The following is a 27974-nucleotide window of genomic DNA, read 5'->3' as shown; positions in this document are numbered from 1 at the left end:
TTAAGACACACCACCACGCTCACTATTGCACTTTTCATAGGCCCCTCACACCCACACACCCGTTGGCTCGGAATAGAAGATCTCCGCCAAAGTGCAGCTTCCCTTGCTGCCCGACGGGCATTGCACCGCCAGCCTGTCGTAGGAGCAGGATACCGATGATGACGCTGGACGGTCATCGGCTGGGATAACAGTAGTTGTCCTGCCGTTAGCCTGTGTGAGGTATCCTTACATTCTGACAAGGGTCTACACTATGCACTTAACCCCCACCTTTTTAATGAGTGAGAGAGAAGATAGGCTGAGCTAATTTTTTAGCTCCCATTGGGGAACTCTGTACAATACTTTTTGTTGCATCTTCCTAGGACGAGTGCATTGGACCCCACTCAAAAATCGTCCACCCCTATTCCCCCTGTTTGATACCAACCAAGCATAACGCCCAAAAATAACTCTGAGCTTTCCGTATAATATCCACGCACTGAAACAATACTACCGCTCTATCCTGATGTTTCTCACAATAAATGCCAGCGTAAAGAAGAAAGGCAGATGCCCAGTTCGCAATAGTTATGTGGACCCTAGTTCTTCTGGCCAATACCCATTCCTCCTCCCTTGAGCCTTCTTCGGCCTGAATATCCCGATGTAAGAACTTAAAACATCCACACCTTCTTGACGCCAAATTCCGCTCTTGGTCTTTTCCGATACCTGAGAGCCTAACGACATACCAATCACCATGTAAGGCCATTTATTGTGTATATTTGCATTTTCCTCTACCGTTTCTTCATCCTCTGTTGCAACTTTCTTGTCTCCTGGAACACCTTTAGCGGAGACACCTCCCTCCCTTAACTCTTTCTGTAAATTACCTTGGTGCACAGCCCCCAGCAGGAACTTTATGCCCCACCTTCTCATCCCCAATGCCAATTGACCTAGTCGCTTTCTGCAGTGGACCCCCATGCAGCCGAACTGACCACCATCCTTCCTTACCTTGTGGTAACTGAAATGCTCTCTCAAGAAATTCCTGAGGGTCAACCTGTTGTTGATGGACACACGTAGCCTCCTGTACAATTGCTCCATCCGCACTTGACCCCTGAAAAAGACTAAGAACACCGGTTTGCCCCAAGTCACCCCTCTTTTTCCCCACTGAATTCAAATACTTCTCCCCATCGATCCCACAATCCCCTTCTCGCAATTCCCCTTCACCCATGTCATAGATTGCACGGTCCGCTCTTGACTTCTGCAAAAGACTCATAACCGGTTGCCCCAAAACACCCCTCTTCGTACCCCACTGAATTAAAAAGCTTCTCCCCATCGATCCCACAATCCCCTTCTCGCAATTCCCATTTTCCCATGTCATAGATTACAAGGTCCGCACTTGACTTCTGCAAAAAACTCATAACACCGGTCTGCCCCAAAACACCCCTCTTTTCCCTCCGAATTCAAAAATTGCTCCCCATCGTCCCCACAATCCCCTTCTCTCAATTCCCCTTCTTCCATGTCACAGCTTACCGTTACAAATACCAATGAGTCACCATCCCCATCAATATTTGCCCCACTTCCCCTCGGCAGTTCCCCATCACCAACCCCATCATCGGAAAAAACTGCCAATGAATATCTGTTGTAGCAGTCGTGGTTACCACATAAGCGAAGGAAAATCCGCTCCAGATCTCCCTCCCTCACGCGGCATCCCTGACGTAGCCGCAGCGTGCTCCATCCCCAGCTGACTTGTGCCAGCCGCTGTCCTTGTTGATGATAATGGCCCCTTTTCCTTCAAGTCGCCCAGACTTAACTGTTCCATGACCCGGAGTTACCCTCTGTGCCCCCAATCATGTCACCATAAACCACTCTGGCCGCGCTTTCACTACCCACCCATACCCACTGGCCTCCCCTGGGCTCCTGTACCACATTCTGGAATGGCCCACCTAAACTCAACCCCTTGGCCCCCCCCCCCCACAGAGCTGGGCAGGCTAACTGCCGGGCTTCCTGAGTTGGGACCACCTCGTAAGAAACTGTGGACCCTGCGCCATGCACCTGCTGTCCCGCCTGCATCACTACCTCCCCACAAGTGGGGGCCTGTCCTAGAGGAAAACACTATTAGGGGCCAAAATGCTGCTCCCTTGGGGCAGCATACTTGCTGACCTCACCGGGGGGGGGATTAAGGGGGGGCTCCATGTGTACAGCTGGGGGGCACAAATATGACAACACTGGGGCAGGGTTTAAAATATGATGTTGCCCTTGAACGTTAAGCAACTGTGCGTACCCAGGCCAACACAATGCGCAATAGCTGCTACAAAGGCAATCTCTTGCCCGCCTCCCCCGCAACCACTGTTATCTCTAAAGTAACTTAAAGTGTGCCTTTGTAGGTAGTACACTTGTAATTTTCTCCTCATGTATCATCACTGTCCCCATTGGGAAGCACTCTGCCACCCTCAGTTAAAGTCCGCGCTTTTAAACAAACGCCAGAATGAATAAATAAATAAAATAAAATTACCGCTACTTTTCCCGAAGGTATTCAGTCCCAGGACACCTCCTGGCAGCCTCCTGGTCCGACCCAGGGACCTCCCCTCCTCCCGCCCACCTCAGCTTGCCGCCCGTCAATAGCAAGCCAGGCCGCAGCACCTAACTCCACAGAAACAGGGGCCGCCTCAAGGGGGACGAGAGGTTCTACCCGGTCAGCTGCCTCCCACTGCTCAAACACCTCAGACAAGGCCGCAGCGCATTCCTCTTACTCCGCGGGCCGTGGTGACAGACAGGCAGCCACCGCTCGTGAGACACCATGCGCCGCCCCTCTCCGCGAGCGCGCAAGCCCCCAACAAAACTGAAACCCTCTGCCTCCCGCCTCCCTCAGGCACAGTGATTTTCCCGCCTGTCAGACCCATATAAATGCCCTTTGGCCCCCGCGCCCGCTGCCTCACCGATTAACCCTATCCCTGCACCTGGGTGGCCCGCTCCATTGTGCGAAACAACCCAGGGGGAGACTGGCTCACGCCCAGCTCCCCCTGGGTCCCCCATGAGCTCGGGAACTTCACATGCTGGTTGCTGGCTGGATGTGCACCTGAACAGTTCTCGTGCCAGTATTCAGAGGTGGCACCCGAAACTGCTCAATGCTAGTCCCAATGTTCCTTTAAAGCACAACGATGCCAGGAAAAAAAAAAAATCCGTCGCTATGTTCTCCCTAACCGAATACCCCTTATCGGCCAACAGCAGACCACCTTCAAGATTTTTGGCAGACCAGCAGCTTGACGGCACAGGAACAATACTAAGAGCACCATACTTTGCTGGGCACAGGGGGCGGGTTCGACCAAATTATCGCCAAATTGTACTGAGGAAGGCACACCAGTTCAAGGTAAACATGGCTTATTCAAGGTCGGCGGTACAAGGGAGAGCACAGAAGTAGGTCCTACGCAGAGGACCACCTTCCCCAACTGACATTATACAGGATTGCAATAGAACCCAACTGTGTGCCATCCTACGTCATAATACTATGACATCAGGATACCACAGATTCCTTTGGAAATGTAATTTATGTAATACAATTTTGAAACAACATGTGCAACGGAATCCGGAATTCTGTCTGAGCAGTTGAGATAAGGGTAGAGGTGCTGTAATATCCTCACTGTGTGGAATGAGAACCTTTTTACTTTATACACTTGGGGCCTCATTTATGAGAAGTGACGCATCGCTGTGTGAAAGCAGTGATGCGTCACTTCTCGGTACGCCCTCCTTGCGACATGATCGATGTGTCATATTTACTGTATGACGCATCCTGTCGCAAGGAGTTACAGATACGTCAATATTTCTGGCGTATCTGTATGGCGCAAAAGTGACGCATTGCTTTTTGTGTGTTGATGGAGCAAGGTGGAGAAACAAAATTTTGTATACCGCTTGTGAAATTACACTTCAATAACCATAACTTGAACTAATGGAATGTAGTGTGAAAATAACCAACCTGGAATAAAAACTGCACCTACACAAGTAAACATGGGAAACTAATTTTGTTTATGTTGCAATCATAATTAAATAATCATGTGATTTTGTCATGTCCTGAACTAATGCAAAGCTTCAAAATAAGTAAAAGCAGCATAAATGTGCGTTTTGTACATGTATTTGTGGCAGAAACCAAAGGATAAGTGAGTATAAATTGCATAAATGACGCTTATTTGCTAGGTAATAATTAACAGGGAACCCCTAGTATGGGGGAGGTAAACAGAAGGGCTATAGTTCCATATTTAACATTTATTTGTGTTTGTTTCTATGATAGTTCCCATTTTTGCTTGTGAGGCCTACCAGAAAAATTGAGTCACTCGATTACTGTGGCCATAAGCTAAATATGCATGCGCGAACAAAGCCGAGTATGAATGTGAGCTGACTGTGCCTGAACAGAGAGGTTCAAGGCCACCATGCCCCAAAAATACAGTTGACTGCCAACAACTGTGGATGTCACAATACGTGGGAATATGTTTGGATATAGCAATTTGAGAACGTGACTAGGCCGGACATTTTCTTAAAGAAAGGACCCTTTCAATTTTAGCTGACACAACGGAAGGCGAATATTAAAAAGATGAGGTTATGCTCATCTACCCCAAATTGTCCAATCAGGATTCGAGTTTATGCTGTTTTGTGGATACATTAAGTTAGTGAAAAAGGTATAAAAAGTGCTGATTTTACTGGAGAAAAAAACTCTTTCAATTTCCTCCAGAGATGCTGTCGGAAACTGTTTGAGATAAAATTCTTATTCTTTAATGTCGTTTCTGAATAAAGAAATAAATAAAGTGAATAAACTTTTAGACATGCTAAACTTTGCTTTTAATAAAAATTAGATACATGGAGAACTAAACTGGTCTTGTATTTTCCTACGCCTAATTCTTTACTAGCAAATTCGTCGACCATAATAGTGGCATGTCTAAATAAATGTTTTGTTAATGAAACCATGGTAAACTCATTTAAACTGCAGGTGTAAATAGTATAAATATCCAGTTTTAGTTTAGACACCCCACTATGATACAGCAGCTCTCCTTTGAATCTCACCGATCCATGAAGTAGGATGGAAGTATTTTGTGAGTGACTCGCAGTGTTATGGGCCCCACTGACGAGTAGATGTATGATTTTGTACTTCAGGGAAAGGTGACATGGCTTTAAAAATTATTTTCAGAGTAGTGCTGCATCAGTAGTTAGCTTGGTAGCAGAGCATTGGTTGCTATAGAATTAGCTAGGATTATGTATAAAGTGTTATATAAGGGTTTTTATGTACAGAATTATGATTAACATCTGTTGAGTTCGTATTACGTTATATGTAGTCCTGAAAAGGCTTCCTAGTATTGCGTGAAGCTGGTGCCGCTGTCTGCAGGCAGAGGAAGTGTGGCAAGTGAAGTCGCATATCGCATAGTCTGTTTCAAAAAGGAGTATCGTCGTATACTGCGGTGGTATATCACAAGTGGTGTTGTCGCACATCACAAGTTTAGGGACCTTAAGTATGAAGGGATAAATGCATAGCGAGGACAGCCTATAAAATCTTAGCTTTGAAGTACAGGGATCATTGCGTATCCTGATTTAAAACTTACTGCTGGGAGAGCAATAGAGCTTAACCCGAGCTTGAGAGAAGGGTAAAGGTAGAGGTAAACGCTACTTTATCGGCGAGTGTAAAATTCTGTGGTAGAGAAGAGGTAAGCGCTGTCTACCGAAAATACAGAATACTTGTGTGATTGAGAAAATTCTATCACTTTGTTTAGCGAAACATACAAATGAAGTTGTTTTGTGTAAGTTACTAACTAATTCAGTTGAATATCTTGTAAATACGGCTTCTCGAGAAACCTTGTAAAGGAGGGGTCAGTCGGCGTTGCAGAAGCCGGAGCGCTGGTGATGTCAAAAGTGTCGCGCAGGGATTGGTCCTCGTGACCGAGACAGAGTAAGAGCTGATTGGTGCATCACGAAAAGCAGCAAAACGATTGGCTAAGCACTAAAGACACGTATCTTGTTCTAATTGGTACGCTAGTGTAAACCGCGCTGTGATAGGTTGGTGTTACGGAACAGCAACAGGGAAGTACGCGATCTTTTGAAAGACAGGGAATTTACAGAGAATGGATTACTATTAAGAAGAAGAAAAGAAGAAACCTTCATGGTTTAAGAAATTGAAAAATGTGTTTGTGAAGGACAAGGCAGTAGTAACAAGAGGCAAAATTACTTCCTCAGCCGAAAAAGCCTGCTTCCTATATGTTGTCAAAATATGGTTACCATACGTGTGTTTGGTTAGAGAATTGGGCAAGGGATACCAGAAATGATGGTGCGCTAGCATTCCTAGAAGTCGGATCTTTTAATGTGGCAGTTTTGCTAAATTTGAGAGAAAGAATGATGAAGCTTGAGCCATGACCTAGACCGACTCAGTTTGAGGCTTTAGTTGAATGGGAAAATGAGATGCATGAAATGGAACGAGAAAGGTCGGAAAGGCATATCAGACCAAGAGGTAGATTGCGTGGTTTATGGGGAGAATGAGAGTAGAATGCGCAGATGGAGAAATGCTGACATGTGTGATGGCATGTATCCTGTCAGACTAGTGGATGAATACGAAGGGTGGAAATGTACAGAGAAGAGGAAAAATGTGGAAACAGGGAAAGAAGGTTATGGTGATAGTAAATCAGAGGATGCTGTACTAGAAGAAATATTAAATAGGAGACCGCCACCGTATCAACCAGGTTCTTTATGGACTACACCTAATGCTCCACCCATAGATGAAAGAATTAATGAAACCCCAAGGCAATTTTCACATTTTCGAGATGTACCAGAAAGAGTAGAAGTGAGATATAATCCAAGTATCTCAATGACAGAACCAAGACTTACCGGTACTCCCAAGCAAAATAGTGAACAAGAAAGCGTAAGTAGAGTAGAAAAACGGGTTGAAGAGCAAACAAGTACTGCTGAATATATACGATCCACAAATGAATTGACAGAAAAGAAACAAGAACTTACGAAAAACATAGAAGCAGTAACAGTCCCAGTAACTATAGGACCTGTAATTCCAGTGTTTGAAAACCAAAGAATAAAAGTGCCAAGTTTGACAATCCCTTTACAACAGAGTTTGCAAAAAGTAAAAGAAAATATTTATCCAGATTTGTCAGAAATTAGACTAGCGATTAATGTAAATCCGCCTGACTTAACTTTCAATTAGAGTTTACCTTATAAATATGCGATCAGAGCAGACTCTGACTCTGCTACACCTGAAAAGAGTATTGAGAAAATAGATTTAACACAGACTCCTGTAGGACCATCAGAACAAGAATTAAGTGATTGGATTAAAACTCTGAAGTTAAAAGAACATGAACCTAAAGTATTAGATGTAGCAAGATTAAAAATTGATATGGAAGAATTAATTATTGGAACAATTGGAACAGACAGATTAAAAACGTACCAAAATGATGAACTTATGTTTATGTGCATAAGTATAACATGGAAAGCGAAGTCTGTACATGATCAATTCGAAGGATTAGCAAATGAATTTGAAGTAGAATTCGCAAAGAATAAAACATTGCAGAAATCCTACAGAGTAGATTTTGCAGAAAAAGACATTGAAAATATGAATACTGCAGGAAGGTTAACCCAAATAAAAGAATTGATTGTGCTGTTACGAAGATGGGGAGATGTGAATAAGTGGAGAGCGAAATGGGCAAAGAAAGAAGAAGAGGCTAGTGATAAATCCACATTAGCGTTTCCTGTGAGAGAAAAGGAGACAGTCACAAATGAATTTCCTATGAGAGAAATACCAGGAGGAGGATATGTACATGTTCCATGGAGTAGACAGGATATATTATCATTTACAAATGATTTCCCCAGATAGAGAGAAAAACCAGTAGAATGGTAGCGACAGGTAGACCAATTTGTAAAAGTCTCAAAAGTACTATGGGTAGATCTGGATGAATTATTTTATATAGTTGTGCCAGCAGATTTGTGGACTGAGTGTAAAATAACTGTGGATTGGCCGAAGGGAGAATATCCTCGAGATAAAGTAACAGGTGCCCCGTCACCTGAAGTGATGAGGAAATATGAACAAGTGATAATATTTTTGAAAAATAAAATCCCACCAAAAGAGACAGATTGGGTAAAAATAGACAGAACTACTCAGGAACCGAAAGAATTTGTACATGCATTTTATGTGAGATTGTTAGTAGTATTCAAACAGTGTAGTGGATATGAAGAATAGAGTGAAAAGGACATGAGTCCTTTTATATATCGATTTGTGTATGGATTAAGACCAGAAACTGGAGACATGATTAGGCATAGTATGATAGGATGGCAGTCGAGCACTGTAGATGATGGCTTAAGAAAAGCCAAATATTGTAGTGAAGAAATTGATGCCAAACAAAAGAAATTAAAAGAAAAGGCTATGTGGGTAAAAGTGAAGGTAGCAGAACACCAAGTAGCACAATTGGAAAATGAAAACACTGATGCAAATCAAGGAAAATTGAAAGGAAATTTCCCCAAAACAAAATTAGTAGGAAATATAGAAGAGCTTAAGAAAAAGTTCCCTTGTCATAATTGCGGCAGGATAGGGCACTGGAAGAAAGAGTGTAAGTATCCACCAAGAATTAATCCAGAAAATACATCATTGAATCCACAGGTGCAGCATGAGGTAATTCAACAGCAACCGCAGCAGATAGTTACTCAGCAAAGTCAGGTGCCACAACCGCCACTTCCACACAGTGTAAACCTACAGAGATACAGTGCAGAGACAGGATTCGGCGGAGGCGAGCAGGTAAAAGATCGCCCAGAGTGAATGTGAGTCCCCAGTATTGGTTACAAGAGGAAGGTGGGAGTGAGTCGGATGAAAGTTTCTGACGGTGCCTGGGAGGGGACGAGGAGTGTGTGCTTGGAGCCACTCTTGAGGTAGATCAGTCTGGTCCATTTGTGAACGGAAAGGTGAATGATGTAGAAATAACTTTCCTAGTGGACACTGGTGCTACCCATTCTACTGTTAGGTCAGTGGAAGTCTAAAATCTTCCTCTATCGGGAGACCACATCCAGGTTGTAGGCAGAGCTAATAGACAGATATAAACTTCCTTAACACAACCAGTTGAAGTAGAAATTGGAAATTTTAAAGACATGCATCGATTTGTGGTGTGTGATAGTAGCCCTGTAAATTTGTTAGGACGTGACATTCTGTGTAAAATGAACTGTGCCATATACTGTTCACCAGATGGCATAGAACTGCAAACCCCAGATAACGATAGACTGTATAAAATGACCATGCTCATGCTTGAGGCAGAACAAAATAAGTTGTTTCCTGTGTTCGATCGAGAAAAGATACTTGATGAATTGAAAAAGGTAGTAAAAGAGAAGGTGTGGAATTTCACAGGAGAAGATATTGGGTTGATGAAAGATGTAGATCATGTAAAGGTATCTATAAAAGAAGGTGTGAGTTACCCAAATGTTCCCCAATACAAAATGACAGCAGAAATAATTGAAGGAATAACTCCAGTGATAAACAAAATAATTTAGCAAGGCATACTGAGAGAAATAGAGAAATATAAAGTAGTCCTTGTAATTCACCGATAATAGGATTGAAAAAGCCAAACGGAACATTTAGGATTGTACAGGACCTTAGAAAGGTAAATAAAACAGTTGTCCCGTGTTGTCCGATTTTATCCAATCCAGCAGTGATCTTATATGAAATTCCCCATGATGCAGAATGGTAGACTGTGATTGATCTATGTAATGCGTCTTTACAGTTCCATTACACCCAGAATATCAGCCAATTTTTGCGTTACAGTTCGGAAATCGTATTTTGGCATGGTGCCGAATTCCTCAAGGGTATACTGAAAGTCCATCAATCTTTAATCAGTTGCTAAAGAAATCACTAGAAAGTCTGAACATGCCTGGAGAATCTGTATTGGTTCAGTACATTGACGATCTCCTAGTGGCATCAAAAACAAAAGACGCTTGTATAACAGATACCGTTGCATTGCTGAATCATTTGGCAGAAGAGGGACATAAAGTGTCTCCATCTAAATTACAATTTTGTCAGAACGAAGTGCAATACTTAGGTCATAAGATTGCCAACAGAATCAGACATGTCACTGCAGAAAGAATCAAAATGATACAAGGAATGCAGCCACCAAAAACGCAAAGACAAGTGAGAATGTTCCTGGGAATGGAAGGTTACTGTAGACAGTGGATTAGCGGATTTTTACTGATAGCAAAACCATTACAGAGACTAACAGGAGTAGATATCAGAGACCCTATAGTTCTGACTAAAACTGAAATGGAAGCATTTGAACAGCTGAAAACAAGCTTATGTGAGGCTCCAGCTTTAGGGATGCCTGACTATGAAAAAGAGTTTGAACTGTACTGCAGTACTAATCCAAAGACACGGAAAAATGTGAAAGCCAATTGCGTATTTCTCAGCTGTTTTAGACCCAGTTGCAAAAGCATTGCCAGGTTGTCTGAAAGCAGTAGCAGATACAAGCGTCAGTCTAGAACAAAGTGAAGGAATAGTGATGGGATTTCCTGTGAGGGTGTATGTACCTCATTCTGTGGAGATTCTCCTCACTAGGACAAAAACACAGTACCTGACCAACAATAGGATGAAAAATATGAGAAGACAATTCTGGGAGCAGAAAATGTGACAATTTCTAGATGCGTAAATGTGAACCCTTCTACATTATTGCCTGATACTATGGAAACTGAAGTGAGAAATGAGTTTGATCACAAATGTCTATATGTTCTTGAATACTGTACCAAACCAAGACCAGACATCAGAGATGAGCCATTGCCTGAATCTAACTATGTGATGTTTGTTGATGGTTCGTGTGTGAGAACAGATGAGGGTGTTTTGAGTGCAGCATATGCTGTTTGTACAGTGGTAGATGTACTGGAAGCATCTTGTCTGAAAGGAATTCGTTCTGCTCAAATAGCAGAATTGATTGCTTTGATTCGAGCATGTGTGCTGGGAAAGGAAATCAAGGTAACCATAGTGATCGACAGTCTGGATGGTTTTGGGGTTGTCCATGATTACGGACAACTGTGGTCCCAAAGAGGTTATATGACTACTGCAGGATCACCAATACGGAATCCAGAATTTGTGAGAATGTTGATAGATGCAATTCAGTTGCTTGACAAAATTGCTGTTGTGAAATGTGGGCTCACAAGAAGGGGGGTGACTACATCACCCGAGGTAACAGGTATGTAGACTCAATTGCAAAATATTGTGCTAAAAATTTGGCATCCATTAATCGGGACAGGGAAAAGGAGCATGTTTCAAGTCCTTTAATGCTAACAACAGTAGTTGAAACATGGCAGGAAGTGAGGCAAATGCAGGTAGATGCTGATGAGGAAGAGAAAAATGTCTGGTTAAAAGCAGGATGTAGACAAAGAGAGGAAGATGAAATTTGGGTTTACAAAGATGAAAGACAAGTAATGTCCGATAGCATGATCTCAAATATGGCCCGAATGTATCATGGTCAAGCTCATATTGGAAGAAATGTCATGCTTCGCTTATTCAGACAAACGTGGTACAATCCCAAGTTCAGGATGATTGCTGAGAGCTTATGTCAAAGATGTCTTGTGTGTCAGCAGTTAATCCAAACAGAAGAACAATTGGGAGTCTGGGAACCATAGGACAGGAGGAAGGTCCATTCACATGAATGCAGTTGGATTTTATTGTGCTTCCACCATGTAACCGACTCAGATATGTTTTAGTGATCATCTATTTATTCCCTCGATGGGTAGAGGCCTTCCCCACAAGGAGAAACGATGGGCTAACTGTAGCAAAATAGTTTTTACATGAAATAATCCCTAGGTTCGGTATCCCAATGACGATCGAAACTGATCGTGGCCCGCATTTCCAAAATGAACTCATGCAAATGGTATGTGAAGCACTGGACATTCGACAGAAACTGCATTGTGCTTACAGACCTGAGGCTTCAGGAGTAGTTGAACAAGTAAATGGAACAATTAAAAACAGGATTGCAAAAATGTGCTTGGCAACAGGACTGAAGTGGCCAGATGCCTTGCCACTTGTTTTGATGACCTTAAGGAGCATCCCTGACAGAAAAACTGGATTGAGTCCACATGAGATTGTAATGGGCAGGGTGATGAGACAGGCATTTGTACCAGCTGATAAACTGTTAACTATTAATGATGACATCATACTGGATTACTGCAAAAAGCTGTCTGACGTGGTGACTTCTGTGTTCAATCAGGTGGGAACTAAATCAAATACGAAAGAGAAAAGTCCAGCTCATGTTCTAGTTCCTGGAGACTGGGTTTGAATAAAAGTTCACCGCAGAAGAAATTGTTTGGTGCCTCGTTGGCAGACACCAAGACAAGTCATATTGGTTAGCACCACTGAAGTTAAATGTGCTGGAGTAAAAAGATGGTTACATGCAAGCCATACTATTCGTGTGCCTGAACCTGAAAATCCAAACGAGGAAGGTGAAAGCACAACTGATTCTGACTCTGAAGGTGAACCAGAGAGAAGTCCAGATACTGAAGATCGACAACAGGAACGTCGACATCTGGAAGTATCAGAAGCAAGTTCTGCATCTGAAGGAGAAGAAATTGTTGAAATACCGAATTCTGAAGATCAATCTGAAGATCGAGAATTGGTAAAGACTGACACCAGTAAGGACACTGAGCAAAGTGAAAACAAGACTGGTGATCAAGAGAATACTGAAGAACAGTCTGAAAGCTCTGAAAGCAGGAACGAAAATCCGGACACTGGAAAAGAGGAAATAATTCACGATAAGGATGAGATTCAAAGTACCAGCTATGGAGATGTTCTTAACAGAGTGAAAGAACTGTCAAAGGAGAAAATTGATTCTGAAAAAGAAAAATACATTATAAAGTTTGTCATAAATAAAACTGTCGAAGAGACGGAAAGTGAAACTGACGACAATGAAGATGAAACTCCATTGAGAAAGAGTTCAAGAAAGAGGGGTTGGAGAGTGGAACATAACACCACGGAGTCTAAGACAAAAAGAGTTTGTAAAGGAGATAATTGGCCTAAAGGAAATAATAGACTGAGATTTAAACTGGTTAACAAAGAAAGAAAACAAGAAGATCAAGTAAATGAAATAACCAGTCAGAAGGAGTCGTTGGGAAAAAGAATAGAAGTTGTCCAAAGGCCAAATAGAGTGAGAAGACCAAACAAGAAGTACAAATCACCTGAGTGGTCTTATATTGTTCTACCTCCAATTGAAGAGGTAAACAGTAGTCAAGAAAATTTGAACTGCCCAAAGACAAATGGGAAAAGTGAGTAAAGAACTGAATCACAGAGAAAAGTGGTAATTGATCAAGGAGATAAAGTTAAGGTAAAATCCGAAACCCTGATGAAAGAGAGGGCACTGTAAGTGAAAAATAAAAGCTTTTAGGTGACACAAGGTCGAAGAAAATTTGTGAGAAAAACTCGCTGTGTAAAAAAAACCAAATGTCTACTAATAATCATAAAACGAAATGTTCTATTTTTAGAAAATGGTGTAGATCATGTTTGATATGTACAGGATTATTAATACTGATATGGATAATTTTATCTATTGTCATTCCTTTTCAGGATAACTTAGTGAAGTTGAAACATAATGTGAGTTCAGGTGAACAAAATGTAGAATCAAAGGTATATAGACCAGAAATACTTCAGGATAGTTCTATTAGTGATTTCACGAAGAATACATTTTCAAGATTGTTATCTGAGTATGTTAGGACCATGGATGCTAGTGACTGCTATGTATGTGTACAATTACCTGCATCTGTTTCCGAAGGGGTGACATATCACCACCTTCCACTTACATATGGTGTCACATGTAGTGTGATTGCAAGCCTGTTTTATAAAACAGGGAAGTTGGAATATTATTACTCAAATTCAGATGATGTATTTGCTAAATTAGATATAGTGGATGCTATGAATAAGAAAAAGCCTGCTAAATTATTTGGTGAATTCTTTTTAGAAATAGATTAATTGAGCCACGAGTACACTTTTAAAAATAATTTGACATGCAAAATGAGAATTGAAGAGAAAGCATTTCTACGTATGGTTGAAGAGAGAATTGCTTATAAACGTAAAGAAAAAGTAAAGCATGAGAAATCCAAATATTGGACATTTGATGATGAAAATCTTGATGAAAGAAATGTGAATGTAGCTATAAATATAGACACTCCATTGTTAGGGAAATTCTGTATTAGGAGACAAAACACTGTGTATGACAATTATTTTGTGGGAGAAAGTCAATGTAAAGACACCTATAGAATCATAGGGGGTTGGGGATTTGAAGGGGGAAAAGATCCAGTCTTTCCTGGCATATCCTTTATATGCGGAAACCAAGCTTATTATAGATTACCAGACCATTGGCATGGGACTTGCTACATGGGTTTGGTCTTTCCTAAAATCTTTCATGTAGATAGAGGTACTAATGGCATACATGAGATAGGTAAACCTTTACGTTGTAAAAAAAGACATAGTGTTATAGAAATAATAGGTAATGTTTTTGGAGCACTGATACCAGCAGTGGGAATATCTTTTAATGCAAATCGAATTCAAAGATTGTCAACAATAGTAGATCGTTTGTCAACAGACACAGACGGTGGATTTTTAATGGTAAACACCGAGATGATGTTTGAAAGAGAATGGGTTTGAGTTGAGAGAACAGGAAGCAGTGGCACTGTAAGCAATGTGATCACTGGGCTGAACTGTTCGTGCGGTGGGCACGCGGTGCAAAACAGGACAGGGGAACACAAACCCAATAGGAAAAACAACCACTGCACTGGTGTAGGAAGGCCTAAACCAAAATAGAAGAAGAACAAATCCTGTGCACACGCTAATGGAGTAGGTGATCCTGAAGTCAGAAGGTTTATAAGTCAATTGTTGGTCAATACAGAAAATAATAGCCAGCCGACATGTTTTTCGTCACACTGTGAAGGAGATGTGACTCATCAGGGCTGTTAAGGCTACAATGTAATCAAGATCGTGGTGGCGGTATGAAAGTAAAAGACGGGTGCGTCCAGAACTTCCCGAAGGTACCTAGGACGAAGAAAATACGTACCAGGTCCGTGCGTCCAGGAAGCGTGCGAGGTCCGGACCTCCCACGCTTCCCGGACACACGGACCTGGACGCACCCGTCTTTTTCTTTCATTCCCACTTCGAGGAGCGGGGTACTTAGCGACTCATTCCTTCTGTTAAACACACGTGGCTGGCATTTAATCGGAAACCGCAACCACAATCTTGATTACATTGTAGCCTTAACAGCCCTGATGAGTCACATCTCCTTCACGGTTTGACGAAACACGTGTCGACTGGCTATTATTTTCTGTACTGACCAACAATTGACTTATAAACCTTCTTCACCCACATGAACCTTTGTGCTTGACCTTTATTGAACTTTTACGTATATTTCCTTTTGCACGTAATTTCGAGTCCTGACACCAGGACCACCTAATCCATTAACGTGTGCACAGGATTTGTTCTTCAAACACCGAAACAATTGCTATGAGAACTATGGTAATGCAAAATCATCTTGCTCTTGACATAATGTTAGCAAAAGGAGGAGGAGTTTGTGGAATTTTGAAGGTACAGCACTGTTGTACCTATATTCCAGACAAAAGTCAAAATATAGAAAAGTATATTACAAACATTACAGAGTTGCATGGAGAAATTGAATCACTGGAGGTTGATGGTGTTCTTGAACGACTTGGTAAAAGTTGTTCAGCAGTTAAACATTGGTTTCAAGAAATAGGTAGTTCAATTATAGGTAAGATACTAATTCCAGTAACAGTCATAGTATTAGTATTTCTAATGTTAAGATTATGTTGCATATATAGAAGAAGAAGGACTGCAAGAAAGTTAATAAAGAAAGCAATTCAAGAAAAGCAAGATAGGGAAAGAGAAAACTGTGATATAGAAATAGAAGAATTTTGAGAAAAAGTCTTTAAAGAAACTAGAGAAGAAGATACTAGAGTGTAAACAGTACTAATCTGAAGAACTTGAAACATGTCTAGATAAAATTTGCAAACTTTTGGGAGATATTTGGTGATAAAATCACCAAAGGAGGGAGTTGATGGAGCAAGGTGGAGAAACAGAATTTTGTATACCCCTTGTGAAATTCCACTTCCATAACCATAACTTGAACTAATGGAATTATGTGTGAAAATAACCAACCTAGAATATAAAATTGCACCTACACATGTACATGTGGGAAACTAATTTTGCTTGTGTTGCAATCATAATAAACTAATCATGTGATTTTGTCGTGTCCTGAACTAATGCAAAGCTTCAAAATAAGTAAAAGCAGCATTAATGTGCTTTTTGTACATGTATTTGTGGCAGAAACCGAAGGATAAGTGAGTATAAATTGCATAAATGTCGCTTATTTGCTAGGTAATAATTAACAGGGAAACCCTAGTATGGGGGGAGGTAAACAGAAGGGCTATAGTTCCATATTTAACATGTATTTGTGTTTCTTTCTACGATAGTTCCCATTTTTGCTCGTGAGGCCTACCAGAAAAATGGAGTCACTCGGTTACTTTGGCCATAAGAGAAATACGCATGCGCGAATAAAGCCGAGAATGAATGTGAGCTGACTGTGTCTGAACAGAGAGGTTCAAGGCCACCTTGCCCCGAGAATATAGATGACTGCCAACAACTGTGGATGTCACTATTGTATAACGTGGGAATATGTTTGGATATGGCAATTTGAGAACGTGACTAGGCCGGACATTTTCTTAAACAAAGGACCCATTACATTTTAGCTGACAAAACGGAAGGCGAATATTAAAAAGATGAGGTTATGCTCATCCACCGCAAATTGTTCAATCAGGATTCGAGTTTATGCTGTTAGTTACTTTTGTAGATAGATTAAGTTAGTGAAAAAGGTATAAAAATTGCTGATTTTACTGGAGAAAAAAACTCTCTTTCAATTTCCTCCAGAGATGCTGTCGGAATGCTGATTTTCCTGAGATGTAAGACGTAGAATAATTTTCTATTTTCCTTATAATGAGAACTGAGCTTTAGATGTGGTTATTAGTTAGGGAAGTTAGGAGAAAATGACTTTTGGGAACTATCTGTCTTTTGCTAATACTTGTATTTCTGGAATCTAAATAATAATAGCTATTTCTGAATATTCTAAAATAAATGAATATAACAGTTTGAGATAAAAATCTTATTCTTTAATGTCATTTTTGAATAAATAAATTGAATAAACTTTTAGACATGCTAAACTTTGCTTTTAATAAAAATTAGATAAATGGAGAATTAAGCTGGTCTTGTATTTTCCTACCCTCATTTTTTACTAGCAGATTCGTCGACCATAATGGTGGCGCGTCTAAATAAATGTTTTGTTAATGAAAACATGGTAAACTCATTAAAACTGCAGGTGTAAATAGTATAAATATCCAGTTTTAGTTTAGACACCCCACTATGATACAGCACCTCTCCTTTGAATCTCACCGATCCATGAAGTAGGATGGAAGTATTTTGTGAGTGACTTGCGATGTTATGGGCCCCACTGATGGGTAGTTGTATGATTAAGTACTTCAAGGAAAGGTGACATGGTTTTAGAAATGATTTCCGGAGTAGCGCTGCATCAGTGTCACAAAAGTGACGCAACTCCAGCAATCTGTCCTTTCACATGGGGCAAGCCCCATGTGAAAGGGCCTGCGTCAGTCTTACCCCTCCTGTGAGGCAGGCTAAGATATTGACGCATTTGCGTCCTAGAAGTGGCGCAGTGAAATCTTATAGATTTCATGGCGTCACTTCTGTGACCCTTTCTTGCGTCAGAACGCCCCCCCCTGCATACATTATACCTGGGGCAGGTATAATGTGGCCCAGGGGTTTACAAAGTGACGCATCTACATAGATGCGTCACTTTGTAAATATGGTGCAACAAGGCACATTTTTTACGCTGCTGGCGCGTCACAAAGGTGACGCACCGGTGGCGTAAAAGTAACGCACGGCCTCATAAATAAGGCCCCTGGGATTTAAGGGTAGGCTTGTGTCCCTAATCACTCCAGGATTCGATCAAGGTTGTCGGTGGCTGTCCAATCTCACAGGGCCAGAAGGATATTGGGTTGCAGTTTTTCCAAGATCCTCAGTTAAGTATTTCGCTTTTTGGCAAGGTGCCTATTAGATGATTGTGTAAGATCCATTGTTCCATGTCTTTTTTAAATTTTAAACAGCTTACCCCGAAGAAGGGCCAAAGAAAAGGGGCCCGAAATGCATTGGGATTAAGATATTAGCTGTGTTACATGAATTAAATGACCCGTACGTGATGTGGTAAGAGGCCTGGATAGGCACAACCACCTCACGTGAAGCAATGGGTGTTTGGACAGTTTTATTGTGTAAAAGCAAGTCAAGCAGGATGAACTGTGAACACCAAAGAATACAAATGAACTTGAACCATGAACAGTTTGCAAGTCACTTCTTCTAAAGCTGTGCGATTGGTTAAGCAGCACAGAGTTGCTGCAATCGTTGCTCTAATCTTCATAGTTTTAGCAGGTGAGGATAAAAACATGCATCAGGTAAGGGTCAGGAAGTGGGTAAATGTAGAAACGTCCGACTGTCGTCTTGTATAGTGCCGAGTGGAATGGTGCAAGAGAACCACTTTGGCATCTGCCCTCGGAAATCAGTTGACAGTTCAGAACAGCTCCCATAATACTAATCTCTTGAAGACCACTGGCTAGTCTTTGGTGGTCCACTGTGTTGAAGATGGCAGAGATGTTGCATAGTAATAGACCTGCAACCCCATTAGTTGAGAAAAAAAGAGCAGCGTGTGTTGGTCCAGTCTTAATCCATTTTGTTTGTGGGCTAGGAGGTTCCTTTCTTCAACATGCAGAGCCGAGTGAAAGCAGCCTTTTCAGTTAGGGGCCTTAGTGAGTGAACTGTAATTCAATGGGCTGCCTTTATTTAGGTTCTGTTATTTAATTGTGGTTTGACATAGTCAGTTTTCAGGATATTTGGGAATTCCCCATTTAGTAGAGATGAATTAATGATCTTGTTTGGCCATGCATTGCACTAATCACTGCAGGAGGACCGATTTACATATGTTTGGGGGCAAGGGTAGACTGGTAAGTCAGTTAAGTTTGTGTTTTTCATTAAGTTGTTCATATCTTTTTGCATTAATGGTTTACAAAAGCTGAGGGTTGGTTGACCTAGATCAGTCCAGGATTAATCAGCCAATCTACTGTGGATGCTTGCTTAGGTTGCAGGAAAGCTATTCCTCAAGGGTTGAGGCTTTGCTACTAAGATAGTTTGGCAAGGAATCATATATAAAGCCTGAGTATTGTGCATGCACTCTTGTGCTAGATGGATAGCAGAATTCAGTAACCATTTTGAGAGGATTTTCGTTAGGGCATGTGGAAGCGGAACTGTGATGGGCATAGTGGGATCTTTTTATTTTTTTTATAATGGCCATTCTTTAGATTCTGCATTGTCCAGACAGGTGATTTTTATCTTCTATGGAATGCATGTTTCTCCATTGTCTTTCAAGGTATCTTATGCCAGTCATTCCTATTTTTACATCTTCATTAAACTACCCAGTTTCCCTCTGTTTGATCTTCATTGCTCAGTTTTTGAAAGGATTAGCGTGTTAAATGCGGTTTTTACCCATTCAGGGAATTCGGTTAAGGCATTAAGTATCCATTGGTTTGACTAATTTCATGTGTTCTTTGAGGGAGTTAATGTCAGAGTTTCCCCATGGGCTTGTTAGGTATAATGAGTTTGACGCTGATTGGAGTCTTGTGCCCTAGCAGTGTTTTTAGGAAGAATTGGAAGATAATGCTGTAGGATGGAAACTGCTAACTTACGCATCATGAACCATGCTCGTAGGACCATGGATAAAAATGGCCTTTGCCACATTATATTGCTGTACTTCTCTGCTGCCTTTGACACATACGACCACTCCACCCTCATCTACACCCTTGGATTCCCTGGCAGTGTTCTTCACTGTTTCTCCTCCTACCTTTCCAACTGACACTGGGCATTCACATATTTCTATCACTTACAGAATCCCCCATAGTTCCATACTGTCCTCTGCCATATTCAGCCTCTACCTGCAGCCCCTTGCGGCTCTGTTCAAGGATAACAGCATACAGAATTCACTGACAATACACAACTCTGCTTAACTGTTTCTTCTACTCCAGACTTCCAGCACCTCAAATCTGGCACCTCATCTAGACCTTGATGTCCAGCACCTATCTGAAGCTCATCCAGCTGCTGCCAATCGAGAGTGGGGGGATGGTGGGAGTCAGGGGGGGGCTTTAAGAAAAAAAAGAAGAACACTAGAACACTCAACTGGGCCAGCCGTCCTCTTCTTCCTGTCTCTGCCGACAGCAGGAACCAACAGGAAGCAACCGGGCTCTCAGGCTCCCCATAGTCAATCTCAACACTGCAATGCAGCAATGTGATTGGTCTGAGCACCAAACCATGGCGCTCAGACAGTGACTGAGAGGCCTTACATCTTCCTCATAAGGCTGTGTAAAGCAAGCCTAGTGGGGAAAATGCAAAGTACGCAGGATTGTTTGACTAGCCCGAGAGGGCCGGCCAAGCAGTCATGCACACTTTATGAGTGCAAACCACCCCTCTCCCTGTTCTGCCCGTGCGAGATCCACTGACTTCAATATGAAAAATAAAATGATAATAAAGATACTTTATTATCATTTTAATTTTCCTTTTGAGCAGGTGGAAGAGCCTCCAGTGAGTTCCTCTCCACAAGACGGAATACCTGTTATTTGCCAAGAACAAAAAGCAAGCAATAATACAAACCTGGCTCAATATCATCAACCTTGATGGTTTTGAATCCCAATTTTCACAGAATCACAAGTCTCTTGGATTCTCTCTGGTCATCAACCTCACCCTCAAGGAACACTGCCAAACAACAAAGATGTCCTGCCACAAGCTTTCTCTTCTAAAGAAAGTGGAACAGTTTCTCCAGAATGCAACTTTAGAACAGTTGTTCAAGACCTTGTGCTGTAACATCTGTATTGTAGTAACACCTTTCTCAACGGCCTCTTAGACTCCACATTGGCTCCCTTGGCCTCCTTTGTGGCATTCTACAACCTGAAGCAAGGTTCTTTCAAGGCCTGAAGAAATATAATCACATCATGCCATGCAATGGAACTCCAGTGGCTCACCTTGCCGGCCCACACCATATTCAAAATCAGCTGCTTCATTTACAAAGCTATTACGACCAACATCCTCGACCAACATCCTCAATTATCTTGCAGACAAGCTCTCAATCTCTAGTATTCTCAGCCCACCCACAGCCAGGACATCATCAGACAGGAGTCTAAGAAGTGTAAAAAAGAAAAAGGATCAGGCATAACAACACAGTATCCATCAGGACTGCCCCCAAACCGCTCCAAATTAGGAAAGATTTGAAAACGCTGCTCTTTAAAGAACAATACTTCACAGTGTAGTAACCTGTAGTAACAGTACACTTCTGCTCCTAGAACTTAGCTTTGTCTTTTATCACTCATAACTGTATGCTTGTCTTTGGCCCTGTAGAGCTCTACACTACCTTTTGGCTAGGGTCGCACTAAACAAATACAACATACATACATCGAGGCAAGTAACTGTGGTGATTTTGATGACAGATATTAGGTATGGTGGAGCAACTTTGGCCTCCAGACTGTGCTTAGGATTTTGTACCCACTTATGAAAGACAAAGGTATTATGGTTGGCAATCGCGGTAGAATATAATCATGAGATTAGTTTGTCAAGCCACATGTTTATGTCTCAGAATGCGACAAAGTCGACAAGGGGTTTCTATGAGGATCAGGTTAAGTGGAGGTGGTTGAGTATAAAAAAGACAAAGAAGATCGCCGATGTGAAGCAACTTATAAACAATGATTGCCATATCAGTACTAAGGGGGCATGGATTTCTGCTGTGATCAGTCTCTTTTAATGAACCACTGCTATACGCCTTGTTTTCTTATATGGCCTAACGGCTAGGGGGCTCGACCTCGGACCTGGGGATGTGGGTTCGAGTCTCGGTAACAACGCCAAAACCTCCTGTGATTCTGGGCAAATCACTTAATGTCCCCGTGCCTAAAATGAATGTGTGTCCGTCCTCATGTAACGTAACTGGTGCTATGTAAAGCGCTCTGATACCTGATTCGGTTCGGGTCTAGTTCGCGCTATATAAAACTCTGCAACAAAAAAAAAAAACATTTGGTATGCTGTCTGGCATGTGGAATAGGACGGCATCTTCTTTCAGTGGGAAGACATGGCTTGGCAGTTCGGGCTGGACTGTTCCCATGAGGCACAGGGTCAAGATTGATTTGCATATAGCTGTGTCTGAACTGGGGTGGCGAAGTGAGCTAAAGAACGATGATGGATTAAACCCAGATCTGTGACTCGGGGTGAGAGTCTGCAAAGTTTCAGTGCTCCGTCCATCATCTCCTTATGTTTGCTTTGTTTAACCTCCTAAATGCACCAGGGGATCACCACTGCACTCGCCTGCGCAGGTACATCCCTGCAGGCGCATGTACGGAACGGGACCCACGGCAGTGTAGTTAAAGTAGTGGGAGCCAATCCAGACCGGCAAGGCAAGTTGAGGGCAGCTTTAATGTGAGGGGTCAGCAGGCTTGCCGCTGGCTGCACTGACGACACCCCCGCCTTTACGGTAGTCTCTATACTCCATTCATCGGGGGCTGAGCAAAGGAGTCTGTGGGTCATCCAAGAGAAACCTGTGTTTCAGGCTTCATACCGAGAAGGCTGCCACCCAGCTGCGGTCGGTAGGGGAGTACCTGCCGGGGCGGTGACGTGGGGAGGGGGAGGGGCAGGGTTGGGGTTAGTAATGTATGGATAATGGAGGTTTGCAGGTAAGTAAACATTTAAATAAATCAAACGAATTTCGATCCTCGCACTGCATTGCATTTGGGGATGCAGTGCACGCAACGAAATTCGTTGGATTTATTTAAATGTTTACTTACCTGCAAACCTCCATTATCCATACATTACTAACCCCCAGCCTGGGGGTTAGTGACCATAAAGCCAAGAGTGCCCTGTACTTGGCCCTGATTGTTATAGAGCCACATTATAGTCTATTAAAACAAACACAATAGGATTTTGTACATCTGGTATTCTGAACTCACATATTTCAAAGTGCTTTCATACACGATAATGATGAAAAAGGTGTTTTGATGAAATACAATATTTGCCTAAGAACACACAATTTAAGCGGAGAAGCCGCAATTTATGCAGGTTTCCTGGTTTCACTTTGTACAAATCTGCAGGAAATGTGTATATATCTGTGTCTCCTTTTTGGGCTAATGCTTTTACTTTTTTACACTTTGCTGAAGATTTCATATAGCACACTCAACCCAAAGGTATTGGAGCTTCACATGAGCACCAGTTACATTACACAAGGTCAGGCCCATTTATTGTAGGTAGGGGGAGAATAAATGATGTGCCCAGAAACACAGGATGTTCAGGCGACACCGAGACTTGATCTATGTTCCCCAGTTCCAAAGCTGGCAGCTATTTGCCACATCTCCTTGTAAATCTGGAGCAGCGTCAAAAAGCAGTGGGTGATGCAGTGGAAGGCCCACAGCAACACCGTTTGCAGGTCCCTTTTATGCAGGTACATGTGTGAAAGGGTATTATATTTACAAAGCGGCTTTAAGCCACAAAAAGTGGGTTAACGCCACTTTGTAAATATGGTGCAGGGCATTGAGCCACAAGAATGTCAAAAAAGTGATGCTCTGGTTGCGCAATCCCCTTGTAAATATGCTCCTGTTTTTTGTCTTCAATTATCGAAGAGTCAAATCCCTATATCTTCTTTGATGCCCCTTATGATTCATAGACCTACTAACTCCCAGGACATGTGATCCATAAAATACATGATTCAGAAAAGGGGGCGGTGATGAACAGAGTGTCTGAATTAAGCAGACCACTCTTACCCAGTCCAAAGATCAGGGCTTGATCCATCACCGTTATTTAGCTCACTGCCCCATCCCAGCTCAGAACCTGGCTATATGCAAATTAGTCTGTCCCTGGCCCAGTGCATCATGGGAACAGGGCAGACCAAACTACCAAGCCAATTCTTCACCAGAAAGGAGACAAGCTTCCGGGGACCGGTTTCTGCCATTCCAGGCGTCGTCGGCCCGGCTTGCTTGAATCCTGATGGAGCAGTGAGCAAGGGACTCATGTCTGAGTATACCCTTCCACGCTTATGGTGGACAAAATGATTCAGAAAAGGGGGTGGTGATGAACAGAGTGTCTGAATTAAGCAGACCACTCTTACCCAGTCCAAAGATCAGGGCTTCATCCATCACCGTTATTTAGCTCACTGCCCCATCCCAGGTCAGAACCTGGCTATATGCAAATTAGTCTATCCCTGGCCCAGTGCATCATGGGAACAGGGCAGACCAAACTACCAAGCCAATTCTTCACCAGAAAGGAGACAAGCTTCCGGGGACCGGTTTCTGCCATTCCAGGCGTCGTCGGCCCGGCTTGCTTGAATCCTGATGGAGCAGTGAGCAAGGGACTCATGTCTGAGTATACCCTTCCACGCTTATGGTGGACAAAATGATTCAGAAAAGGGGGTGGTGATGAACAGAGTGTCTGAATTAAGCAGACCACTCTTACCCAGTCCAAAGATCAGGGCTTGATCCATCACCGTTATTTAGCTCACTGCCCCATCCCAGCTCAGAACCTGGCTATATGCAAATTAGTCTGTCCCTGTCCCAGTGCATCATGGGAACAGGGCAGACCACCACCCCCTTTTCTGAATCATTTTGTCCACCATAAGCGTGGAAGGGTATACTCAGATGTGAGTCCCTTGCTCATTGCACCATCAGGATTCAAGCAAGCCGGGCCGACGACGCCTGAAATGGCAGAAACCGGTCCCCGGAAGCTTGTTTCCTTCCCAGTATAAGAATTGGCTTGGTAGTTTGGTTTGCCCTGTTCCCATCATGCACTGGGACAGGAACAAACTAATTTGCATATAGCCAAGTTCTGAGCTGGGATGGTGCAGTGAGCTAAAAAACGGTGATGGATCAAGCCCTGATCTTTGGACTGGGTAAGAGTGGTCTGCTTAATTCAGCGACTCTGGTCAACACCACCCCCTTTTCTGAATCATTTTGTCCACCATAAGCGTGGAAGGGTATACTCAGATGTGAGTCCCTTGCTCATTGCACCATCAGGATTCAAGCAAGCCGGGCCGATGACACCTGAAATGGCAGAAACCGGTCCCCGGAAGCTTGTTTCCTTCCCAGTATAAGAATTGGCTTGGTAGTTTGGTTTGCCCTGTTCCCATCATGCACTGGGACAGGAACAGACTAATTTGCATATAGCCAAGTTCTGAGCTGGGATGGTGCAGTGAGCTAAAAAACGGTGATGGATCAAGCCCTGATCTTTGGACTGGGTAAGAGTGGTCTGCTTAATTCAGGCACTCTGTTCATCACCACCCCCTTTTCTGAATCATTTTGTCCACCATAAGCGTGGAAGGGTATACTCAGATGTGAGTCCCTTGCTCATTGCACCATCAGGATTCAAGCAAGCCGGGCCGATGACACCTGAAATGGCAGAAACCGGTCCCCGGAAGCTTGTTTCCTTCCCAGTATAAGAATTGGCTTGGTAGTTTGGTTTGCCCTGTTCCCATCATGCACTGGGACAGGAACAGACTAATTTGCATATAGCCAAGTTCTGAGCTGGGATGGTGCAGTGAGCTAAAAAACGGTGATGGATCAAGCCCTGATCTTTGGACTGGGTAAGAGTGGTCTGCTTAATTTAGGCACTCTGTTCATCACCACCCCCTTTTCTGAATCATTTTGTCCACCATAAGCGTGGAAGGGTATACTCAGATGTGAGTCCCTTGCTCATTGCACCATCAGGATTCAAGCAAGCCGGGCCGACGACGCCTGAAATGGCAGAAACCGGTCCCCGGAAGCTTGTTTCCTTCCCAGTATAAGAATTGGCTTGGTAGTTTGGTTTGCCCTGTTCCCATCATGCACTGGGACAGGAACAGACTAATTTACATATAGCCAAGTTCTGAGCTGGGATGGTGCAGTGAGCTAAAAAACGGTGATGGATCAAGCCCTGATCTTTGGACTGGGTAAGAGTGGTCTGCTTAATTCAGGCACTCTGTTCATCACCACCCCCTTTTCTGAATCATTTTGTCCACCATAAGCGTGGAAGGGTATACTCAGATGTGAGTCCCTTGCTCATTGCAACATCAGGATTCAAGCAAGCCGGGCCGACAACGCCTGAAATGGCAGAAACCGGTCCCCGGAAGCTTGTTTCCTTCCCAGTATAAGAATTGGCTTGGTAGTTTGGTTTGCCCTGTTCCCATCATGCACTGGGACAGGAACAGACTAATTTGCATATAGCCAAGTTCTGAGCTGGGATGGTGCAGTGAGCTAAAAAACGGTGATGGATCAAGCCCTGATCTTTGGACTGGGTAAGAGTGGTCTGCTTAATTCAGGCACTCTGTTCATCACCACCCCCTTTTCTGAATCATTTTGTCCACCATAAGCGTGGAAGGGTATACTCAGATGTGAGTCCCTTGCTCATTGCACCATCAGGATTCAAGCAAGCCGGGCCGACGGCGCCTGAAATGGCAGAAACCGGTCCCCGGAAGCTTGTTTCCTTCCCAGTATAAGAATTGGCTTGGTAGTTTGGTTTGCCCTGTTCCCATCATGCACTGGGACAGGAACAGACTAATTTGCATATAGCCAAGTTCTGAGCTGGGATGGTGCAGTGAGCTAAAAAACGGTGATGGATCAAGCCCTGATCTTTGGACTGGGTAAGAGTGGTCTGCTTAATTCAGGCACTCTGTTCATCACCACCCCCTTTTCTGAATCATTTTGTCCACCATAAGCGTGGAAGGGTATACTGAGATGTGAGTCCCTTGCTCATTGCACCATCAGGATACAAGCAAGCCGGGCCGACGACGCCTGAAATGGCAGAAACCGGTCCCCGGAAGCTTGTTACCTTCCCAGTATAAGAATTGGCTTGGTAGTTTGGTTTGCCCTGTTCCCATCATGCACTGGGACAGGAACAGACTAATTTGCATATAGCCAAGTTCTGAGCTGGGATGGTGCAGTGAGCTAAAAAACGGTGATGGATCAAGCCCTGATCTTTGGACTGGGTAAGAGTGGTCTGCTTAATTCAGGCACTCTGTTCATCACCACCCCCTTTTCTGAATCATTTTCTCCACCATAAGCGTGGAAGGGTATACTCAGATGTGAGTCCCTTGCTCATTGCACCATCAGGATTCAAGCAAGCCGGGCCGACGACGACTGAAATGGCAGAAACAGGTCCCCGGAAGCTTGTTTCCTTCCCAGTATAAGAATTAGCTTGGTAGTTTGGTTTGCCCTGTTCCCATCATGCACTGGGACAGGAACAGACTAATTTGCATATAGCCAAGTTCTGAGCTGGGATGGTGCAGTGAGCTAAAAAACGGTGATGGATCAAGCCCTGATCTTTGGACTGGGTAAGAGTGGTCTGCTTAATTCAGGCACTCTGTTCATCACCACCCCCTTTTCTGAATCATTTTGTCCACCATAAGCGTGGAAGGGTATACTCAGATGTGAGTCCCTTGCTCATTGCACCATCAGGATTCAAGCAAGCCTGGCCGACGACGCCTGAAATGGCAGAAACCGGTCCCCGGAAGCTTGTTTCCTTCCCAGTATAAGAATTGGCTTGGTAGTTTGGTTTGCCCTGTTCCCATCATGCACTGGGACAGGAACAGACTAATTTGCATATAGCCAAGTTCTGAGCTGGGATGGTGCAGTGAGCTAAAAAACGGTGATGGATCAAGCCCTGATCTTTGGACTGGGTAAGAGTGGTCTGCTTAATTCAGGCACTCTGTTCATCACCGCCCCCTTTTCTGAATCATTTTGTCCACCATAAGCGTGGAAGGGTATACTCAGATGTGAGTCCCTTGCTCATTGCACCATCAGGATTCAAGCAAGCCGGGCCGACGACGCCTGAAATGGCAGAAACCGGTCCCCGGAAGCTTGTTTCCTTCCCAGTATAAGAATTGGCTTGGTAGTTTGGTTTGCCCTGTTCC

At 43.1% G+C, this 27974-nt stretch overlaps 1 long non-coding RNA gene across 2 annotated transcripts in view; it reads right to left on the bottom strand.

Annotated features, from left to right (window-relative positions):
• LOC144755759 (uncharacterized) overlaps positions 1–27974 on the bottom strand; it is a 246395-nt gene that overhangs the window by 127728 nt on the left and 90693 nt on the right. The gene's annotated exons all lie outside the window — the stretch shown is intronic.

This window comes from Lissotriton helveticus, chromosome 5_1 (assembly GCF_964261635.1).
Source record: "Lissotriton helveticus chromosome 5_1, aLisHel1.1, whole genome shotgun sequence".
NCBI classification, from domain to species: Eukaryota; Metazoa; Chordata; class Amphibia; order Caudata; family Salamandridae; genus Lissotriton; species Lissotriton helveticus.
This window is presented reverse-complemented; position numbering and strand designations above follow the sequence as displayed.